Source organism: Limulus polyphemus, unplaced genomic scaffold, assembly GCF_000517525.1.
Source record: "Limulus polyphemus unplaced genomic scaffold, Limulus_polyphemus-2.1.2 Scaffold10432, whole genome shotgun sequence".
In the NCBI taxonomy this organism is placed as follows: Eukaryota; Metazoa; Arthropoda; class Merostomata; order Xiphosura; family Limulidae; genus Limulus; species Limulus polyphemus.
The window spans coordinates 9,725-17,546 of NW_013676042.1; the positions used below are offsets into that span (position 1 = coordinate 9,725).

Below are 7,822 nucleotides of genomic sequence, written 5' to 3' on the forward strand. Positions count from 1 at the left end.
ATGGTGCGTGATAATTAGAATTTCACAGGGCATAGTAAAAGAAATATAACAAGAAACTGGAAAAACAATTTATCACCTGCAGATTGTGAAAGAAGGATTAACTTTAAATTTTAATGGAACTTTGATATTGAAAAGATAAAATGTACTTGAGAAAATACTGAAGTGGGGACAACCAGGAAAACCTCCATTGTAACATTATACAATTATAAAAATGATTTATTGTAATGACAGTTTGTTTGTAGTTAAGCACAAAGCTACACAATGGGTTATTTGTGCTGTGTTCAGTGTCCACCATGGGTGTCGAACCCCGGATTTTAGCGTTATAAATCCGTGGGGGGCGTATTGACAGTAATTAAGTGACATAAAATTTAACTTCATACAGACCAGCTCCCGTGTGACGTCACAACCTGGTCTACTGTGTTTCCCTACTAACCTTCAATTTATTTTATATTAGTGAACACTAATGCTTTTGTAATTTTGCATAAAGTTAAAAATTGAATTAACTAAAGTTTGTCGAAGATAATTTGATACTAAACAGATGTTTATTAGTATCAAACTGGGTAGTTTAACAAATATGTATATGCAAAATCGTAAACTCTGAATGGATGTTTCTCTTACAAGCAAATTTTGGTGCATGTTCGCAAACAAATATTAGGTCCATACTTCCATGTCTCCCCCCCCCCATGTCATAGCAGCAAGTATGAGAGCTTATAACGCGAAAAATCGGGTTACGATATTCGCTGTAGGTACAGGACATATAACCAATTATGTAGCTTTGCGCTTAACATCAAACAAATCATATACGTTAACAAAGCAAATTAAAAACGTGTGATTAGATAAGAGGACAATAGGTGGTGCCGTTTTAGTTTATTTTGTTATTGTTTAAGGTACAGAGACTGCGGTCCGCCAGTGGGTCAACAGAGAGTTTACGGACTTGCAACGATAAAATCAGTGGTTTACTTCCTCCCTAATGGAGAGAGTACAGGTTGCCTCTGTGTAGCTGTACGCTAAGAAAACTGTAATCTTCTGTCAAGTTTGTGATTAGATAAGAGGGCAATAGGTGACGCTACTTGACAGAAGATTACAGTTCTATTATTGAACTCCTCATACACCCTGATAAAACATGCAACAAAAATATATTTTAATAACTTCTAAAAGTTGTTTGTCGTGTTGTGAAGCACAAAACAACAGAACGGGTTATCTACGATGTGGCTACCACAGGGATTGAACCCTGATTTTTAACGTTATAAGCCTTCAAGCTTACTCCTGAACTACGGGTGGGCGAATTTAAAATAGCTCGTGTATTAAAAAAAAATTTAAAAAATAAAGTTCACACAGTTAAAAAATAACAGCGTAATACCCAGTAAACTTATTCTTAGAGATGACTTTTGTTTGAAATATGTTTGGTTAATGATTATATAACTATAGTTTGGCATGTAATTCAGATGATGTTCGTAATGAATTTAATGGGAAAAAAAGATAAACTTTGAGCAACAGTTAAAGTGTAAAAATAAAATTTAAATCGCAATAATAGACATTAATCACTGGACACTTTGTAAATCATGTTCAGTAGATGAAGGTTTTCTCTGTCTTAAATAACAAGTCACTTAAGAAATAGTTTACCTGTACATATTTCTACTAATTTAAGTTTGTTTTTAAATTTCGCGTAAATCTACTCGGGGTCTACCTGCGCTAGCCGTCCTAACTTTGAAGTGATAGACTAACGGAAGACAGTTAGTCAACACCACCCTCCGCTAACTCTTAGACTGCTCTTTACCAACGAATAGTGGGATTGACCATCACTTACAACGACCCCACGGTTTGGATACGTTACAGTTCTGGTCGTTAATAGTGGAGTTTGGCTAAATGGAATCAAAAATTTTAAATGTTTTAAAGTAAATTAAATAAAGCTTGCGTAACCTAGACACACGCGCTTTTGTATTACCAAAGTTAGTGCATGTAAGATTCAGTACTAAGGATTTTCTGTACGAAACAAGTTACGACCTAACTAAGAAATGTTCGTTCTTATACTTTTATGCGCGCCTATGCTTTACACCCAGTCTGCGAGTCGATTAGACCGAATTTGAGGGATTGGGTGGGATAAAAAGGGTGTCACGGTTTCCGCCATCTAACATAGAGCCAACAGAATGTACTCGAATAAAGGACTTGATCTGTTAACTTCAAAAACCCCACACTTTACTGCCAAAAGAATTCACCTCTCAATAGTATTCTACCACGAATAGGCAGAGTTTGAGGGGGTGGCTGAACTGTGTTCCTCTTGTACAAAAGTCTTAGTGTTAAATCTTTTAATTTTAGACCATCGGATATATCAGATCGACCTGGTGATTTGGATGCTTGACTCGCAATCTGCGGTTGGTGGAGTCGAATCCCTGTCACACCAGACATGCTCACCCTTTCAGGCGTTGTACCATTATAATGTCAAGAATTGGCGGTAGATGGTGTTGAATAGCTGCCTTTCCTCTAGTATATCACTGCTAAATTAGGTACGGCTAGCGCAGATAGCCCTCGTGTAGCTTTGCGCGAAATTTAAAACAAACCATTATTAGATCGGTTCCATAAATATCCGCCCTTATTCGTTTACTTGCATGTTGGAAAAAAAAAATCATGAAAATCCCCAAGACTTAAGACATTGTACATATTTTCGAAATTTTATACATCGTGATTTTAATATTCTTCTGCAAGAAAGATGCACGAATTCTGGATTTTCAAAAATTGTTTAAATCAAACTCTCGAGGCTTAATGTGTTGTCCATCTTCAGTTTTACATTACTTTATAGAAGATAAACCCTCTAGGGCTTTTCAAAAATAGTAATTTTAACCAAATCTTGACGTTCAGTATTTTTTTATCCAAGTGTTGACCATATTTCATTCTATTTCAATTCTGGGGGAAAGAATACCCGATTTAGGCTTTTCAAAAAGACATTTTTTTTTCAGTAAAGGCCTAAACTTAAAACCTTGGTATTTATAAGTGAATTTTATACTATCAGAAATTGTATATGTTTTTTCCATTGAAATACATAATTCTACCTATATTTGCACGTTTAAAAATGGAAATGGCTCAAACGTTTGTCTTTTTTTTCTCTCTCAAAATATTATTCATCATAGTGGGATAAACGTAAGTTTACGGACTTACAACGCAAAAATCCTAGATTGGATTCCCCACAATGGACACAGCAGATAGCCCAATGTAATTTTTTTCTAAACAAACTTAATTTCTGAGCTAGCGAGCCGTGTTCGAATCCATGCGATACTACAAAACATTCCCGGTACTTCAAGCTGTGAATACGTTATACGAGTGACAGTCAATCCCTCAGCGTGGATGGTGGGTGTTACTGACTGACTGCTTTCCTTCAAAATTAGGGACGGTGGTAAAGAGTCTGAGCAGCTTTACCATAAATACAAGGTAAAGGGTATGCTCTCTCTCAGAAGTTCAGAAAAGTCCGAAAAATTTCTATCTTTTGAGGCCCCTGGTCGTAATAATAAATGATGATACGTGAAAACAAAATAAGATAGTCATTAGTCGAAAAGAAAAGTGGAACATAATTTGAATATTTCATATATATATATTAACATTAGTTAACATTTGATAAATGCTTTTCTAGCCTTTTACTGTGCATAAAAACCAGTAGCGAAACTTAACAAATGCAAAAAAAACAACAACAAGTATCTGGATTTGAGGCCAGGCCCCCTTTGAGCTTGAGAGCCGGGCCAAATGACCCAGAGATACAAATTTTCGTAAGTCAACAAGTTTACTGAAGACTAGTTCAGTCTGTGCATAATTTTAAATCCTAACGCGTGTCGACTATTTATTAGGTATGTATGTAATAACATATTATTTAACTTACTTGTTAAAATAATTTGATTAAATATTATATTTAGTTGTTTGTATAATTCTAACGAGTTACAAACACTTTAAAATGTATCTTTTGCATTTAGGGCTAAGCTAAATCTATTAAGTTAACCGGTCGGATTCCATCGAGTATTTATTAAAAATATATAAAAAGTACACATTGTTGCGAATCAAGACACCCAAGTAATGAATTAAAAGACAATTTCTAATTATTTGGTAATTGTTTGTTGTTGTTGTTGTTTTTTTTGGATAAATTTGTATCCAATAACACACATTGTAATAAAATAAATGTTTACAAGTATGTTCTTTGTTTCTCACGTATATAATTCTATTATTTAGCGATTAGTGATTTTGCTAAATAGAAATTTTGTACACAATTCAAGAAATCGACTAGTGACGCAAGAGATAGTAATAAAGTCTCACTTTGTTATCGTTTGCGATATCTTACGCAAACACGTTACGTCTCACGTTCGTTATTTCTAACGTACAAACTCGAACATGATAAAAAAAAAGATCCATTCACAACTCGGGGCTGGCCAAAATTCGTTCAAGGTTATCTTCCCTCAACCTCAGAGAGCGATTGTGAATTAAGTGTACATAAATATTTTCCAAGTGCTTACCATCTGACGACTTATTCATTGTTTTCGTTTGTCATTACCCAATGTTAAGTTTTCTCTAATTTAACGGTATTAATAGGTTTGTGGCTGACATTTCAAGGCCTTAAAACGCCATAGTATAAAACAAATCAACATAATTATGTATCTTGTTTCCAGCAAGTCCGTCTGCTACGTAGTTTAATATAAACATCCCTTCATTCTAGTACAAAAAAAGGTAATAGTAGCTGCAGCTGGTATTCTATCCTGACAATAGTTATTAAGCTTATGTAAGCTGAATAATAATAATACACTATAGACATCCATTCTCAAAGAAATGCTTGTTTTTTAAGTACTTATAAAATAATAATTAAATTGTATTTGATGACGAGGAACCCACTTTTCAGAAAATAAAAGTTTGGAGGCGGCTTGAATGGGTAATAAATAAAACTTTATTATAAAGTTTTCTTTATTACCGATTAAATTGTATAATCATTTGGTTTCATTATATTACCACTAGATGGCATAACGTGTAATTAAAATTTATGAATAACAAATACAATGCTCTAATTAAATTTGAACGCTTGGCATGCAGTTTCTGTATTCAACGAATATAATAATATTTGTTATCGTTGCCAATCAACTATCTAGGAAAGCATACAGCGAATTAGAGAAGGTAATATGGAAAGTTTCATTAACGTTTGGAGCTGGAAAGATGTTTCTTAGATAATTGTATACTTTTTTGCAAAATTTGGGAAATGAGCTATATGTCGTCACTTAAACTTCATGAAGTTTTAGGCCACAACTAAGTAATAAAAGTAAAAAATATTTATATCTGGTGTAAATGCGTTCTTTGTGTTTCTTAACGCGATAGCTCAGCCGGCGTGATCAGTCCTGGTATTGAACGAAAGACCTCATCGACACTGAATATGTTTATAATGGTTGGAGACGGCTTGTTTATATTTTGGCGCAAAGCTACACATTTGGCTATCTTTGCCCTATCAACTGTGGGGAATATAACCCCAGATGTTAGCATTGTACGTCCATAAACTAACCGCTGACCCACTGAATGTTACATACATAGTGCCCGCCTAGTTGACACAGTGGTTACTTGACATTCTCCGGGACCAAGAGTGTCTTTCTGATTTGCAATTAGTAAAAAAGTAAAATAATAAATAACTAGTGTGTTATTCTAAGTTGTAAATGAAACAAAATTACTAATCACTTACTTAATTAGATCACATCAACTGATAGTATAAATAGCGTCTCAACTACTATAATTTTTGTCGTATTTCGAACAATAAACTCTGGTGAGGATCTAGACTACTACATGCTTCGTTCGTTCTGAATATAACAGATATTGTTTAAAATATTATTATATATTATTCTGTGCTTTCATTCGTATGTTCTTAGAATTTGTATACATCTGTGAACTAATATTTTTGTTTCATAATTAGGCTAATAAAATATCAAATCTCAGTATTAATACAAATGAGACTATTTTCGTCCATTAGCGATTTTGTTCGAAATTGTTACTTCGTACATGTTTCTATAATGCCTGTTTTTTCACTATGTTCGCAGATTTTGTCCGAAACACTGTATTTTTTTATTAATATATTTTAATAACTAACAATTTTATGTTATCTGCCTTTATTACTTCTTATACGATTTATCGATTTTAAAAAATAAATGAATGTATTATTAAAGTACTTGTTTCTCAGTCGCAGCTTATAATAAAAATGATTCTAAAAATCTGGTTTCGATACCCGTGATGGGCGAAGCACAGATAGTCCATTGTGTAGCATTGCGTTTTAACAGGAAACAAACACAAATGACCTTCGGAGCAGCAAGTGGTAGACACGCCGTCTGGCGGCGTTTGCATAAATAACATGAAAAGTGATCCACTTGAGAAAAAATGAAAAATATGGGTGTGACATTGTATTGAGACCCGTCAGCATTGTGATTACAAAAAAAAAAAAGTCTCTCAAGACAGGTCGAACTTTTTCCCGCCATAGTCACAGTGTGAATTACCCCGGCGATCGTCTGCACTACACCACGCAGAATTCACATCAATGTGACGGAAATGCGGACAGCTGTATGACACCTGAGCTTTTCAATGGATTTTTTCCCACTTTTTTTCTGTCGTTTGAAATACTTTCTTTATAGCTCAGGAAGCAGTCGAGGCGCGTAAAGAACAGGCCTTCTGTCTGAATAACTGTGGGGTCAATAGGTCACAGAGTATGTTTTGTAAACTTAACTGGCGCACTCTGATTCGTGATGGAGTTGTGTAAAGTACCCAGTAGTGCGGCGTTAGTGGTTAGTTTCTTCTTCCGTTTGGCTACTGCCTTTTGTTGGTGTTCATTTTTCGAGTAATAATACATAAGCGTTAACTGGTTCAAAAATATAACAAAGATAATTTTAATCGATATGCTTCAGAAGCACCCGACATCTAAACAACAGAGCTTCAGAATTTTGTTACTATGGTTGCGAGGGCTAACACCGGAAGTGAAAGTTGAACGAGTCTAAAGACATTTTATTTTATTTCTTTCCTAAATGTAATTTTTTTCAGACAGTGTGTTGTTCGGTAACCATAAAACATATTATTATTGCCTGATTATAAATGTTTGAATAGGAGCGTTAGGTGAAATTAATCAGCAAAAAAACATATTTATAAATTCTAAATTGAGTAAATAAGTTGCATAACTGAAATACGATTAGATATAGTGACTTCTTTACAGTCTAGTCATGAAAACAAATTCACATTCGGGTTATAGTGTAATATCAATATGTAACCCTAAGTCTAATAAACAGTCTCATGCGAACATTAGTTAACTTTAGATCCTTTTATTTTACCAAAATAATCACCCGGAACTTACAAACATAGAAAAAAATCGTATACTAAAACTACTCCACAATAAACTCAAAATATTTACTCCCCGGCGGGGAATCGAACCCCGGTCTCCCGCGTGACAGGCGGGGATACTCACCACTATACTACCGAGGAATGAATATTATTGACTACCTCTCGGAATTATAGTTTTTGTTTAATCCCAAATTATATTCCTAAATTTTTACAAATATTTTAATTTATTTTGAAAATACAATAATGAATTTGAATCAATAATTTACTCACATCATGCAATTTTATACAAAATTAGACTTACCTTTATTTGCCCCATTGCTATAATGTCAAACATATAGTAAATATTAGGTCTATTTCATTGATTTGAATTAATGCTAAAGCTATGTGCCGCCGTCCCTAATTCCGAACTATTGACCAGATGAAAGACAATCAACAGCACATTACTACCAGCCATCCATGAGAAGGGATTGACTATAACTGTTATAACTCAACTGGC

At 34.2% G+C, this 7,822-nt stretch overlaps 1 non-coding gene across 1 annotated transcript; it reads right to left on the bottom strand.

Moving 5' to 3' along the window:
• Positions 1–7,395: 7,395 nt before the first annotated feature.
• Positions 7,396–7,467, bottom strand: Trnad-guc. The gene has a single exon. It is a non-coding gene; the product is annotated as a tRNA-Asp (tRNA).
• Between the last annotated feature and the right edge of the window lie 355 nt (positions 7,468–7,822).